The sequence below is a fragment of the Dasypus novemcinctus genome, chromosome 4, assembly GCF_030445035.2.
Source record: "Dasypus novemcinctus isolate mDasNov1 chromosome 4, mDasNov1.1.hap2, whole genome shotgun sequence".
NCBI lineage: Eukaryota > Metazoa > Chordata > Mammalia > Cingulata > Dasypodidae > Dasypus > Dasypus novemcinctus.
Genome location: NC_080676.1, coordinates 26018835 through 26035038, shown reverse-complemented (window position 1 = coordinate 26035038; position 16204 = coordinate 26018835).

The window sequence follows — 16204 nt, the reverse complement described above, 5'->3', positions numbered from 1 at the left end:
AACAAAGATCTTGAGGAATCTAGTGACAGATTCTTAAAGCCCCCTACTTTAAAGATGTGAAGGCCTTCACATTAATTCCCATTCATTAATTCACTGATTAATATTTATTGAGTGTCTTTGTGTGCCAGATACTGTGTTTAAGCAGCACAGTTTAAAAATGCGCAATGAGCAGTGGAGCTTACAGTCTGGTAGAGAAGCAGTTTTCCTCTTCTATGTTTTCTTGTCTTCTCAAGCTTTCATTGAATACCTACTATGTCACAGTCACTGTGATGAGAACACTGACATCAGAGACGGTGCCTGTCTTTAAGAAGCTTAGAATATAGTCAACAGAAAAAAAAAATATGATAAAAGTAAGTACAAGGAATTACAGGGCCCCTAAACAAAGGGGGGATTCATGTCCAGATAGGGGAGTCAGGGACAGGGTGCTCAAGTGACTTCTGATTTGCATCCTGAGGGATGAGCAAGACTTAGCCGGGAGCCTCAGAGTATGTTCTTGATGGTGGTGGGGGTTGGGAGGCACTGATGGGTGAAGAATGATGAGTAGGGGGCTTGACAGAATGCCAGTAGGCTGGGGTAGGGTGGACCAGGCTGGGGAGGAAGGCAGGGAGTGGGCAGAGATTGACTTTTGAGACAAAGGCAGGGACCAGATCATAAATGGTCTTGCAGCCAAGAAGTACAACTTGGTTCTGAAGGCTGTCGGATGCCACTGGTGGTGGCAGCATCAAAGCTGTTTTAGAGGGAAGTGGATGTGGCTCGAGTAGTTAGGCTCCCATCTACTATATGGGAGGCCCTGGGTTCGATTCCTGGGGCCTCCTGGTGAAATCAAGCTGGCCTACACGGAGAGCTGGCCCATGCAGAAAACTGGCACAACAAGATGATGCAACAAAGGAGACACAGAGGAGGGACAATGGGAGATGCAGTGAACTAGGGAGCTGAGGTGACTCAAGTGATTGAGTGCCTCTCTCCCACATTGAAGGTCCCAGGATCAGTTTCTGGTGCTTCCTAAAGAGAAGACAAGCAGACACAGAAGAGTGCATGATGAATGGACACAGAGAGCAGACAGCAAGCACAAAAACACAATGGGGGGGGATAAATAAATATAAATAAATCTTTTTTAAAAAATTTAGAGTATCCCTCTGGCCACAGTGCAGGGAATACATTGTATATTAGTAGATAAAATCATCTCTTTTGCCAAGTGAGCCATTCTCAATGAAGGAACACACTAATCACTAAAATATAGACTCCAGCATTATCAGTTTGTACTATTGTAATTGTTTTAGGGCACCACAAATGCCACCCTTACAAGGCAGTGAATTTAACAATAAATGTGTCCATTCTGACTGCCCCACTGACCAGATATTCACTCATCTCTCTCCCTCTCCTCAGGCCTCCCTATTTCCTAAGATACGATAATATTGAAATTAGGTCAATTAATAACCCTACAATGGCCTCTAAGTGTTCGAGTGAAAGAAAGAGGCACATGTCTCTCACTTTAAGTCAAAAGTTAGAAATGATTAAGCTTAGTGAGGCATGCCAAAAGCCTATATAGGCTGAAAGCTAGGCTTTGTGCCAAACAGCCAAATTGTAAATGCAAAGGAAAAGTTCTTAAAGGGAATTAAAGGTTCTAAGTAAGCAAACACAAGAATGGTAAGAGGGAAGTGGCTGTGGCTCAATCAGTTGGGCTCCCGTCTACCATATGGGAGGCCCTGGGTTCACGTCCCCGGGCCGCCTTGTGAAGGCAAGCTGGCCCATGTGCCGTGGAGAGCTGACAGCTCCTGTGCCGTGGAGAGCTGGCACAGCAAGATGACACAGCAGATACAGAAGGAAAAAAAAAATGCACAGAGAATGGACACACAGAAGAGATAGCGAAGAGTGGAACACACAAGGGGGAGAATAAATAAATCTTAAAAAAAAAAAAAAAGAATAAGAAACCAAAACAGCCTTATTGTGGCATGGAGAAAGTTTTAGTGGTCTGGATAGAAGATCAAATCAGCTGCAATATTCCCTTAAGCCAGGGGTTCTCAGCCTTTTTGTTCCACGGACCGACCCCTTTGCCAGTCAGGTGAAAACCACAAACCCCTTCTCAGAATGTAGTGGCAGAGAGATTTATGACACTCAACATTGGAGGTCAGAGCAAATAAAGATAATAAGTTTATTTTTTTTTCAATTCAAGCTCACAGACCCCATGAAATCTTTTCCTGTGTGTGTGTTTCCATTTATTTCAGGTCCAGCAAGAGGGTGGAGACTCAACCTTAGCCTCACTGATACAGTCTGATGGAAATGATCTCATACCCACTGGGATGGATTATTTCATAAATACAATTTTTCTCTTTTTGAGATTCATAATTTTTTAAAAAATATTTTGATACATATTAATACAGCATAAATCCACCCAAAGTGCACTTTTAATAGTATTTAGTATAATCAAATAGTTGTACATTCATCATGTCAATTATTAGAATATTTTCATTCTTCCAATAATAAAAAATCAGACAAATAAGAATATGCATCACCTCTCAATCTCTATATGCTTCCCCTGCCTTACATAACTGCTATTCTGTTTCTATCTCTCTAGTTTATTTGTATATATATTTTGCAAATAGTCTTATATACACAATATTGCTCATATTCATATTTTATATGGGGATTCATTGTTATACAAGCTCATGTTACATTTTTTGGATTTCCTTCTAGTAATATGCATGATCTTACACTTTTCCTTTCAACCACCATCAAACCCATATAATAGCTCTGCTAGTTATACAAACACTATGATGTGCTTCGAAATTTCTATTTATTTCCAAAGATTCACACACAAACTTTTTACCAATTCTGTACAGATTAATCCTCAGCTTTCCATTCTCTACCCTCATTCTATTTTCTGGTTATGTATATTGTAATATGAACTCCATGAATTTACACAATGTATTTAGTTTATAATAGCAGAATCGTACAGTATTTGTCCTTTTGTGTCGGGCTTCCTTCATTCAACATAATGTTCAGGTTCATCCATGTTGTCATATGTTTCACAACTTCATTTCTTCTTACAGTTGCCTAGTATTGCATCGTGTGTATACACCACAATTTGCTTACCCATTCATTGGTTGATGGACACCTGGCCTGATTCCATCTTTTGACAATTGTGAAAAACGTTGCTACGAACATCAGTGTGCAGATGTCTGTTCGTGTCTCTGCCCTCAGTTCTTCTGAGTACATACCTATTAATGTATTGCAGGTCACATGGCAAATCTATATTCAACTTCATTAGGAACTGCCCAACAGTCCTCCACAGTGGCTGTACCATTCTGCATTCACACCCACAGTAACTAAGCATTCCTATCTTTCCACATCCTCTCCAACACTTGTGATTGTTTTGTTAATAGTGACCAGTCTAATAGGTGTGATACGAAATCTCATTGTAGTTTTCTTTCACATTTCCCTTATCACTAGTGATGTTGAACATTTTTTCATGTGTTTGGTTTTTTGTTTTGTTTTGTTTTGCCATTTGTATTTCTCTTTTGGCAGTTGTCTTTTCAAGTATTTTTTTAAATTTCTAAATTGGGTAGTTCGTCTTTTTATTGTTGAGTTGTATGATTTCTTTATATATATGGATATTAAAACCTTAAACCTTGTTATTGCCAAATAATTTTCTCCCACTGATCTGCTGCCTTTTCACCCTTTTGACAAAGTCCTTTGAGGTGCAAAAGTGTTTAATTTTAAGAAGGTCCCATTTGTCCATTTTTTCTTCTCCAGCTTGTGCTTTGGGTGTAAGATTTAAGAAACTACCACCTACCAAAGATCTAAAAGATATTTCCCTACATTTTTTTCTAGGAGATCGATGGTTTTATCTTTTATATTTAGGTCCTTGATCCATTTTGAGTTAATTTTTGTATAAGGTATGGGATAAGGGTTCTCTTTCTTTCTTTTGGATATGGATAGCCAGTTCTCCCAGCACCATTTGTTGAACAGACCGTTCTGACCCAGTTGGGAGGTCTTGACAGCCTTGTCAAAAATGACTTGACTGGATATGTGAGGATCTATTTCTGAGTTCTCTACTCAGTTCCTTTGATCACTCTGTCTGTCTTTATGCCAGAGCAAGCTTTTAACACTGTAGTTAAGTAATATGCTTTGAAGTCAGGAAGTAAGAGTCCTCCAACTTCATTCTTCTTTTTAAAGACATTTTTGGCCATTTGGGGCCCCTTACCTTTCCACATAAATTTAATAATTGGCTTTTCCATTTCTGCAAAAAAAAAAAAAAAAAAAGGATTTTTATTGGGAATGCATTCAATCTGTAAATCAGTTTGGGTAGAATTGGTATCTTAATGATATTTAGTCTTCCAATTCATGAACATGGAATGTTCCTCCATTTATTTAAGTGTTCTTCAGTGTCTTTTAGTAATGCTTACGGTTTTTTGAATACGGATCCTTTATGGTCTTGGTTAAGTTTATTCCTAAATATTTGATATTTTTAAGGAACTATTATAAATGGAAATTTTTTTCTGTTTTCTTCCTCAGTTTGAACATTAGTATTATTTAGAAATGCTATTGATTTTTGCATATTAACCTTGTATCCTGCCACTTTGCTCAATTTGTCTATTAGTTCTAGTAGCTTTGTTGTGGATTTTTTAGGGTTTTCCAGACACAGGATCATAACATCAACAAATAGTGAAAGTTTTACTTCTTCCTTTCCTTTTTGGGTGGCTTTTATTTCTTTATCTAGCCTAAGTGCTCTAGCTAGGACTTCTAGCACAATATTGAATAACAGTGGTGACAGTGGGCATCCTTTTCTTATTCCTGACCTCAGCAGGAAAGCTTTCATTTTTTGCATTGAGTACAATACGAGATGTAGGCTTTTTCATACATGCACTTTGCCATATTGAGAAAGTTTCCTTCTATTCCTATCTTTTGGAGGGTTTTTATCAAGAAAGGGTGCTGTATTTTGTCCAAACGCCTTTTCTGCTTCAATCAAGAGGCTCACGTGATTTTTCTTCTTCAAATTATCAATGTGGTTTTTTACACTAATTGATTTTCTTGTGTTGAACTACCCTTTCATACCTGGGCTAAAACCTACTTGACTGTACTGTATAATACTTTAAATGTGCTTTTGGATTTGGTTTGCAAGAATTTTGTTGAGGATTTGTTCATCTATATTCATTAGAGATATTGGTCTATAATTTTCTTTTTTTGGTAGTATCTTTACCTGGTTTTGGTATTGGGGTGATGTTGGCTTCATAGAATGAGTTTGGTAGCCCTCTTGCCTGTTCAGTTTTTTTGGAAGAACTTGAGCAAGATTGGTTTTAGATTGTCTGTGAATGGTTGGTAGAACTCACCCATGAAGCCATCTGTCTGATCCCAGACTTTTCATCTTTCAGAGGTTTTCGATGACTGTTTCAATCTCTTCACTTCTGACGGGTTTATTGAGATTTTCTATTTCTTCTAGGGTCAGTGTAGATGGTCTGTGTATCTCTAGAAATTTGTCCATCTTGTCTACATTATCTAGTTTTTTGGCATACAGTTGTTCGTGGTATCCTCTTATGACCTCTACTATTTCTGTGGGGTAGTGGTAATGTCCCCCTGCTCATTTCTGATTTTATTTGTGTCTTCTCGCTTTTTTTCTTTGTCAGTCTAGCTAAAAGTTTGTCGATTTTGTTGATTTTCTCAAAGAACCAACTTTTGGTTTTGTTGATTCTATTGTTTTTTTGTTTTGTTTTGTTTTTGTTTTCAATTTCACTTATTTATGTTCTGATCTTTACAATTTCTTTCCTTCAGCGTGGTTTGGGATTAGTTTGCTGTTTGCCTTCTAATTCCTCCAGGTGTGCAGTTAGAGCTTCAATTTTAGCTTTTTCTTCTTTTTTAATGTAAGCATTGAGGGTTATAAATTTCCCTCTCAGCACTGCCTTTGTGGTGACCCAAAGGTTTTAATATGTTGTGTTCTCCTTTTCATTAGACTCAAGATATTTGCTGATTTCCCTTGCAATTTCTTCTTTGACCCACTGATTTTTAAAAGTGTTGTTTAATTTCCATATATTTATGAATTTTCCCTTTTTCTGTCCATTATTGATTTCCAGCTTCATTTCATTATGATAAGAAAATGTGTTTTGTATAATTTTAATCTTTTTAAATTTCTTGAGATTTGTCTTGTGACCCAACATTTGATCTATCTTGGAGAAGGATACACGAGTGCTTGAAATGAATGTTTATCCTGCTTTTTGGGGGTACAATGCTCTACAGATATGTTAGGACTAATTCATTTATTACGTTAGTCAAGATTTCTGTTTATTTATCCTTTTTCCAGATGTTCTATCCAATAACAAGAGTGGTGTATTGAAATCTCCAACTATTATTGTAGAGATATCTATTTCTCCTTTCAGTTTTGCCAGTGTGTGCCTATTATATCTGGGGACACCCAGGTTAGGTGCATAAATAATTAGTATAGTTACTTCTCATTTTATCTTTTGGCTTTCCATTGTCATAACTTACTATTGTCTGTTCACTCTAATTTACCCTTCCCAATAACCTTCATTTCTACACTCTTCTCCAAGTCTCTCACCCTTGTTTTTTTCCTGTCAGGTTGCAGCACTCCCTTTAGTATCTCTTGTAATTCTGGCCTTTTGGTAACATACTCCATCAGATTTTGTCTGTGAAGACTTTAAACTTACCGTCATTTTTGAAGGACAATTTTGCTGGATACAGAAGGCTTGCCTGGTAGTTTTTCTCTTTCATTACCTTAAATACATCATACCACTTACTTCTTATCTCCAAGGTTTCTGATGAGAGGTCAGCACTTAATCTTATTGAGGTCCCCTTGTATGTGATGCCTTGCTTCTCTTGCTGCTTTCAGAATCCTCTCTTTATCTCTGATATTTGTCATTCTGAAATAGTTGGTGTCTTGAAGTAGGTCTATTTGGATTAATTCTATTTGGGGTGTGTTGTCCTTCTCGGATATTGATATTTATGTCTTTCATAAAGGGTTGGAAAGTTTTCAGTCATTATTTCCTCAAATATTCTTTCTGTCCCCTTTCCATTCTCTGTTCCTTCTGTGCACTTCGTTTTGTCATCCAATTCCCATGTTCCATTTTTTCCATTCTTTTCTCTTTGTTTTCCTGTTTTTTCACGTTCAGATGCTCTGTCTTCCAATTCATTAATTTCTGTCTTCTATCAATCAATTCACATCTGCTACTATGTGCCTCTACTGTTTTGGTTTTGTTTTGTTTTGTTTTGAGGTACTGGGACCAGGAACCAAATCTGGGACCTCCCATTCTGGGAAGCAGGCACTCAACCATTTGAGCCACATCAGCTCCCCTCTAATGTATTCTCTTTTGTTGTTTGTTTTTATTATTACTTTTTCTTTCTCTTTTTTAGTTTTTTTCCCTAATGTGTTGTTTTCATCCATTGTGTCTTTCATTCCCATAAGCTCTGTTACTTTTCTTTTTAGACTTTCAAATTGTTTTTTATGCTCACCCAGTGTCTTCTTAATATCGTTTATCTCTAGTAACATTTTCTTTCAATTCTTTGGATTTAGATTTGTGTGATTATCACTGATCAGGTGTTTTAAATCCTGTTTATCACTAGGATATTTGGTTTGTTCCTTTGGCTGGGGCATCACTTCCTGTTCCCTAGAATGGTTTGTAATTTTTTTCTGTCTCAGAATCTGAATATGTTGGTAAATTTACTCTGATGGTCAATTTCTCTCTTTTGCCTAGTTTTTTCTTTTTCAAAGCTTTTATTTGATATTTGGTTCAACTTATTATAATTCTTTAAAATTGTCCAGCTTAAGTTATCAAAATTGGGCCAGGGACTCACTCATGAGGTACTCATGAGGAGATTTTCTGCCAGGGCTTGGGGCTAAAGAGAGACCTAAAGGCAGTTTTTCTCCTTGCAATTTCCTGGCGAGTCAGCAGATGGCCCTCAATGGCAAACCTTTTCAGGGACGTGTTTCTTTCAATTCCAATTTTTAGTCTTTCTTCTCTGATCAGAGCTGAGATTCAAAGCAGGCCCTGCTGGCCAAATTCACTTAAGAGAAATCACTCTCCTCCCTCACTCCCCTCTTCCCTTGTAACAGCCCTGATCAGGAAGAAGACATCTGTTCCTTTCTCAGGCAGCTGCAGTGAGCCAGCAGTATTATCCAGGATTAATGTCTTGAAGAGTGGGGGTGGGGGCCATTCCCAGCCACCTGGGGGATTTAGTAACTCACATTTATTGTTTTGAGTTGTCTCTGTCCCTTGCCCTCCTGCAGGTTATGCAGCACTGTCCTGGTCTGCTGACCACTAAAGCAGGTCCCTCAGACATCTTTAGGCCCTTTCTCTTTTGTTTCTGTGAGAGAGTTGAGCCCTGTTTGCCTACCCTGACACCATCTTCCTGGAACTCCCGCTCAAAAAAGAATTTTAAACTGCCATACTAAGCAACAAATTTCTATGTAGATGAAATAGTCTTCTTTTGTAAGAAGCAGCTATCTAGGACGTTCATAGCTAGAGAGGAGAAGTAAATACATTGCTGTAAAGCTTCAAAGGACAGGTAGCAGATGTAGCTCAAGGAGATGAGTGCCTGCTTCCCACATGGGAGGTCCCGGGTTCAGTTCCCGGTGCCTCCTAAAGAAAAGCAAACAAACAGTGAGCAAAACAACAAGCAAACAACAAGCAAAACAAAAAGCAAACAATGAGCAAACAGACAAGGGAGTCAACTCAGGGGAGCCAATGTGGCTCAGTGGTTGAGCACCAGCCTCCCATATATGGGGTTCCAGGTTCAATCTCCAGTCCTGAATCCTAGGGCCCTTAAGAATTATGCTAACTCTATTCTGCCTGTGCTCTACAAATGGAACAACAGAGTCTGGATGAGAGCACATCCATTTACATCAAAGTTTACTGAATATTCTAAGTTCACTGTTGAGACATACTGTTCAAAAAAATGATTCCTTTCAAAATATTACTGCTCATTGACAATGTACCTGGTCACCCAAGAGCTCTGATGGAAATGTACAACAAGATTAATATTGTTTTCCTGTCTGCTAACACAACATCCATTCTGCAGCTCATGGATCAAGGAGTCATATTGACTTTCAAGTCTTATTGAAGAACTATATTTCATAAGGCTTTAGTTGCCATAGCTAGTGATTCCCCTGATGAATATGAGAAAAGCAAACTGAAAATCTGAAAACGATTCACCTTTCTAAAATGCCACTACAAACATCCATAATTCACAAGAGGGGTGTCAAAAGAGCAACATGGAAGACATTGATTCCAGCCCTCATGAATGACATTCAGGGGTTAAAGTCTTCCATGGAGGAAGTAACTGCAGATGTGGTGGAAAGAGCAAGCGAACTAGAATTAGAAGTGGAGTCTGAAGATGCGATTGAATTGCTGTAATCTCATGATAAATCTTTAATGAGTGGGTTGCTCCTTCTTTTGGATTAGCAATGAAAGTGGTTTCTTGAGATGGAATCTACTCCTGGTGAAGATTCATGAACACTGTTGAAATGACAACAAAGGATTTAGAATATTACATAAACAGTTGACAAAGCAGTCGCAGGATTTGACAGGCTTGACTCCAATCTAAAAGATTGGCAAAATGCTATCAAACAGCATCACATGCTACATGAAATTTTTCATGAAAAGTAGAGTCAATCAATGTGGCAGACTTCACTGTTGTCTTATTTTCAAAAATTGCCACAGCCAACCCATGTTTTGGCAACCACCACCCTCAATAAGCAGCCATCAACATCAAGGCAAGATGCTCCACCAGCAAAAAGATTATGACTCACTGAAGGCTCATATGATGGTTAGCATTTTTAGCAATGAAATATTTTTAATTAAGGTATGTACTTTGTTTTGCAGATATAATGCAATTGCACACTTAATAGACTACACTATAGCTTTAAAAAAATATGCATTGGGAAACCAAAAAACTTGTGTGACTTGCTTCATTGCAATATTTGCTTTATTGCAGTGGTCTGGAACCAAACCCACAATATCACTAAGGTATGCCTTTATTGAATGGTGAAAGACTGAAAACGTTCCCTATAAAATCAGGGACAAGACAAAGATGCTGCTTTCACTGCTGCTATTCAGCATTGTACTGGAAGTTCTAGTCTGTGCAACTGGGCAAGAAAAATGAAAAAAAGCCATCCAAATTAGAAAAAAAGTAAAATTGTCTCTATTAACAGATGACATTATCCTATATATAAAAATACCCAAAGAATCCACATGACTCCACTAGAAAACTATTGCGCTAATAAAATGAATTCAACAAAGTTGCAGGATACAAAATCAACATGCAAACGTCTATTGTGTTGCTATGCACCAGCAATGGGCAATCTGAAAAGGAATGAAGAATATAATTCCATTCACAATGGCATCTAAATGAATAAAATGCGTAGGAATAAGTTTAATCAAGGAGGTGAAAGATGGTGTAGCAGCTTGATATGGTTAAGAATTCCAAAAATAGATATTGGATTATGTTTGTAATCTGGTCTGTACCTGGGCATGATTAAATTATGATTAGGGCTTTGATTGGGTCACGTCATCAGGGCATTGAGTCCCCCGCCTATTGGTGAGTGGGGACTCACAGATAAAAGACATGGCAAAGGACAGAGTGGAGGGGTTTTTGATGTTGGAGTTTTGATGTTGGAGTCTGATGCTGAAGCCTTAAACTGGAGCCCTGGAAAGTAAATGCACAGAGGAAAGAGAAACAAGCCCCAAGAAGAAGCAAGCCCTGGGAAGTGAGAAACCCTGAAACTAGAGAGAAGCAAGACCCTGGAAGGGAGGAACCAGGAAGTCTGAACCCTCACAGACATCGGCATTCATCTTGCTCCAACACATGAACTTATGCTTTACAGTGAGGGAAATAACTTATGCTTTATGGCCTGGTATCTCTAAGTGCCTACCCCAAATAAATATCCTGTATAAAAACCAACCAATTTCTGGTATTTTGCATCAGCACTCCTTTGGCTGACTAATACAGATGGGTATATAGAAAACTACAATACATTGTTGAAAAAAATTAAGACCTAAATAAATGAAAAGACATCTCACATTCATGGATTACAAGACTTAATATTGTTACAATATCAATACTACCCAAAGTTATCTAAAGATTCAATGTGATCCCTATCAAAATCTCAGCATCTTTTTTTTGCAGAAATGGAAAAGCTGATCCTCTAACTAATAAAATTGCAAGGTGCCTTGAATAGCCACAGCAATCTTGAAAAAGTTGAAAGTCTCACACTTCCTGATCTCAAACCTCAGTACAAAGCTACAATAATCTAAAATGTGTGGAACTATCATAAAGGAAAGCATATAGATTAACAGAATAGAATTGAGAGTCCAGAAATGAACCTACACATCAGTGACTAATTGATTTTTGACAAGGGTGCCAAGTCCACCCAATGGGGAAAGAAAAATCTCTTCAACAAATGGTGAGAGGAAAACTGGTTATCCACATGAAAAAAGATTGAAATTGAGGGAAGCAGATGTGGCTCAACTAATAAGATTGTATACCTACTATATAGTTGATCCACGGTTTGATACCCAGGGGCTCCTGGCCTGTGTGGTGAGCTGGCCCACGCGCACTGCTGCTGCCGCACAAGGAGCATTATGCCATGCAGGGGTTCCCCCCTGCGTAGGAGTGCCCCACGCACAAGGAGTGCACCCTGCAAGGAGAACTGCCCCACACGAAAATGCAGCCCGCCCAGGAGTGGCACTGCACACACAGAGAGCTGACGCAGCAAGATTATGCAACAAAAAGAGACCCAGATTCTTGGTGCTGCCTGACAAGAATGCAAGTGGACACAGAAGAACACACAGCAAATGGACACAGAGAGCAGACAATGGCGGGGGGGAAATAAATAAATAAATAAATCTTTTTAAAAAAAAAAAAAGAATGAAATTGGACCCCAACTTCAGACCATATAAAAAAGTTAACTCAACCATAAGACTCTCAAAAGAAAACAGGGAAAAATCTTCAGGACCTGGTATTAGACAATGGATTCTTAGATATGACAACAAAATCATGAGCAACAAAAGAAAAAAACAGATAAATTGGAGTTCAGCAAAATTATCAAGAAAGTGAAAGACAACTTATAGAATGGAAGAAAATATTTAGAAACCATATATCTGATAAAGGTTTAATATCAAGATTACATAAGGAACGACAACTTAACAATGAAAAGGCAAAGGACTTCAACAGACATTTCTCCAAAAAAGATATACAAATGACCAATAAGCACATGATCAAAGGATGCTCAAAATTTTAGACATTAGGGAAAGGGAAATCAATGAGATACCACTTCACAACTATTAGGATAGCCATCATTTGAAAAATGGGGGAAAAAAGTCTTAGAGAGGATTCAGAGAGAGGAACCCTCATACAATGTTTATGGGAGTGTAAAATAGAGTAGCCACTGTGGAAAACAGTTAAGCAGCTCCTCAGAAAGTTAAACATGGAATTATTATATGTCCCAATAATTCCACGTCTGGCTATATACCCAAAAGAACTGAAAACAGGTATTTGAACAGATATTTGTCCACCAATGTTCATAGCAGCATTTTCACAGCAGTCAAAAGATGGAAGCAACCCAAGTGTCCATCAATGGATGAATGGATAAACAAAGTGGGGTATATATATAATATATATATACATACACACATATATATAAACAGATAGAATATTATTGAGACATAAAAAGGAATGGAGTTCTAACACATGCTATAATATAGATGAACCTTGAAGACATCATGATGAGCAAAATAAACCTGACACAAAAAGACAAATACTGCATGATTTCACTTCTGCGAAATACCTAGAATGAGTAAATTCAGACAACAAATGTATATTATAGGTTACCAAGAGCTGGAGAGAGAGGGAAGAGGGAAAAGGGGATGAGTTTTCACTTAGAGAGTTTCTGTTTAGGATGTTGAAAAAGTTGGTAATGGATGATGGCACAATAAATTTAATTAATATCAATGAATTATACACATGAAAGTGGTTAAAATGGGAAATTTTGTGTTGTATATATGTTACTATAAAGAAGTTTTAGAAGGTGGAGGAAGAGGACACAAGGAGTGACAAACCAGGACTAAAGTATTAAACACTTGGCTTTTGGTACAGTGCTTTTTCCTCTATATCATTCAATTCTTGTGACTTCATAATAATAAAAATAATTGGGCTCCACTATTAAATATAGTCACTCTGGATGCTTAACTTACCCTTCTAAATAGAGTACAGGCTCCCTCTTTTTAAAATAACAGCTAGTTCTAAATATATCTTAACTTGTTGTATTGAAAGCAGGAAGCAAAATATGGCAAGTTTATACACGTTGCCAGCTATGTGTCCCTTTCTATTATAATAGCAATGCAGGCCAAGACAGTATGCCTCAGGGTTCCCAGGCAATTACAGGATACACAGACCAGAGGCAGGGCTCAGAAATGCATGCCATGAACTGTCAGGACTGAAGGGGGTGGGTAATATAGTAGATCAAGGAGCAGCCAGGGGAAAGAAGGCACACACTCAAGCAGAACCCTTAATCTCCAGCCATTCTTGGGACTAGGCTCCCAGCTGAAATGCATTCACTTAGAAACTGAAATGACTACTAGCAAAGCACTAGCTCCCACAGTACCTACAATGGTATTTATACTTACTATGTGCCATGCCCTCTTCCACGCACCTTACATTAACTCATTTATTCATCAAAACTCCCCATTGAGATAGGTATTATTATTCCTATTTAACAGGTGAAGAATTGAGGCAAAGAAGGGTTAAATAACTTGCTCAACATAACAAAGCTAGCAGTGATAAAGCCAGCTGAGGCAGCCTGGCTCTGGGATTCATACTCTACACTGCATTCCCATTACCCTTACATCTCTACCCAGTGGTTTGCTGGTAAATGACTAACAACCAGTTCTCCTTGGAGTGAGGGTGGAGGCCCTGATTTATAGCATTTTTCCATTTCCATGGTGTAAATACGTCTACTATGGCCATTTTCAAGCTATCAAGTAACGATATCACTGAACAAGGAGTTAGCAAGAGATATACAATCACCTCTTGCTGGCCAGTAAGAGCCAGCTCCAGTACACCCGTGAGCTGGATGGAAAGGAAAGGGAGGGAGGGAAGAAGGGAGGGAGGGAGAGAGGGAGGAAGGAAAAGTTGGAGAGTCAGGGACTAGAATAATGCATACCTTCACCAGCTTACCTCTCCCAGCAGTGATGCCTGAGGAATTTGCAGTTTGTCACAGGGAGGATCCTAGTAAAGTTTGGTTCTGATGCACATTATTCATATAGTGGGGTCTTTGTCATCACTAGCCTGATGAATGACAATCCAAGTGGTATAATTAAGACATGGCAACTAAATCCATAACCTTTGGCTGGCCCTCCTACCTTGAATGCTGCTGCACACCCAAGGCTTTTCTGTTAACTAATGGGGGACTCTTGCCACTTATTGCTTCAGCTCTTAGTACCTGTGGTAGTTTGAAGATGTATTTACCCTAGGAAAGCATGATGTTCTTTTTTTATTATTATTTATTTTCTTTTCTTTTAAATGTTACATTAAAAAAATATGAGGTCCCCATCCTACCCACATTACCCCCCCACATCAACAACCTCTTCCATCATTGTGGCACATCTACTGCACCCGGCGAATACATTCTGGAGAACCACTGCAGCACATGGATAGTGGTCCACACTGTAGTCCACACTCTCCCCCAGTCCACCCAGTGGGCCAAGGCAGGACACACAACGTCCAGCATCCATCTCTGTAGCACCACCCAGGACAACTCCAAATCCTGAAAACGCCCCTACATCATATCTCTTCTTCCCTCTCCCGACCATGAGTAGCCACCGTGGCCACCCTCTCCACATCATTACTACAATTTCTTCCCTTACTAATCACAATAGTTCCCCAGCAGAACACCAGTAAGTCCACTCAAGTCCATACTCAATTCCTCCATCTTGTGGACCTAGGATGGCTATGTCCAGTCCCCCTCTACATCAAGAGGGGGTTTAGATTCCACATGGATGATGGATGCAATTCTCCTGCTTGCAGCTGTAGGCACTCTTGGCTCCCTGGTGTGGTGGTTGACCCTCTTCACTTCCCTGTCAGCTGGCCAGGGTAAGTCCAACAAACCAGAGTGTAGGAGCTGCAAGTCTATGGTGTTCTTAAATCGAATCCATTTCTGTGAGTGCAAACCCATTGTATATAGGACCTTTTGATGAAACCACTTCAGTTAAGGTGTGACCCAAAACTCATTCAAGATCTGTCCTAATTCTATTACTGGAATTTTTCATAAATAGAGTGAATACAGAGAGAAAGCCATAAAAGCAAGAAGCTGCAAGCAACAAAACCTGGAAGAGAAAGAAGAGACCAGCAGATGCCACCATGTGCCTTGCCCTGTGGCAGAGAAGCCCAGGATCACTGGTGGCCAGTCTTCAGGAAGAAAGCATCGCCTTGGTGATGCCTTGATTTGGATTTTTCTCAGGCTCAAACTGTAAGCTAATAAATTTCCATTGTTGATGTCAAACCATTTCGTGGCATTTGCTTTAAGTAGCCTAGGAAACTAAAACAATACCTGTGACTCTGAGTCTGCATTGGAGTCATCTGGCTTCCAGCCATGAAACTATGGTTTATAGACTGCCTCTCCAGGGCCAGGTGGACACCATTTCCTCCTTGCTGCCCCTCTCAATGTTGCTATTATGTCACTATCCCAGGCACTAGTGGCACTGCCGCTAGCCACAGCACCACCCACAGACCTAACCACCGTTTTCTACCTAAATAGTATGCCCCTTCTTACCCTGAGAGAGCAAAGATGGTTCTCCAAACAGGAGGAGGTACATGCCTATCTCAAACCCATCCAGAGCAGTTGCATTTCTGCCTCAGGCCCAATCACCCTAAATGGAAATAATATATGGCTATCCCCCTCCAATTGTACAGGTATTTATTGAGTACCTAGGCACCATGCTGAGTTCTAGGGTTGTAAGAATGAACAAGACAGTTCCTACTTATGGGGCTTACAGTCTGGCTGGGAACAGAGGGAGAGATTTCAGGCAGGACTACAGCTTCATTTTGCTAGAAAAAGAGTGTACCAGGAAAACTGATCCTGAGTAATTGACCTCAGCTTGTTAGCACCACTACTTCCAGGGAACCTGCTAGGAGCTGCCTCTGATCATGCAAAGGTAAAAGTGGAACACATATCTGTGGGTTCTGCTGGAAGCTGGGAGAC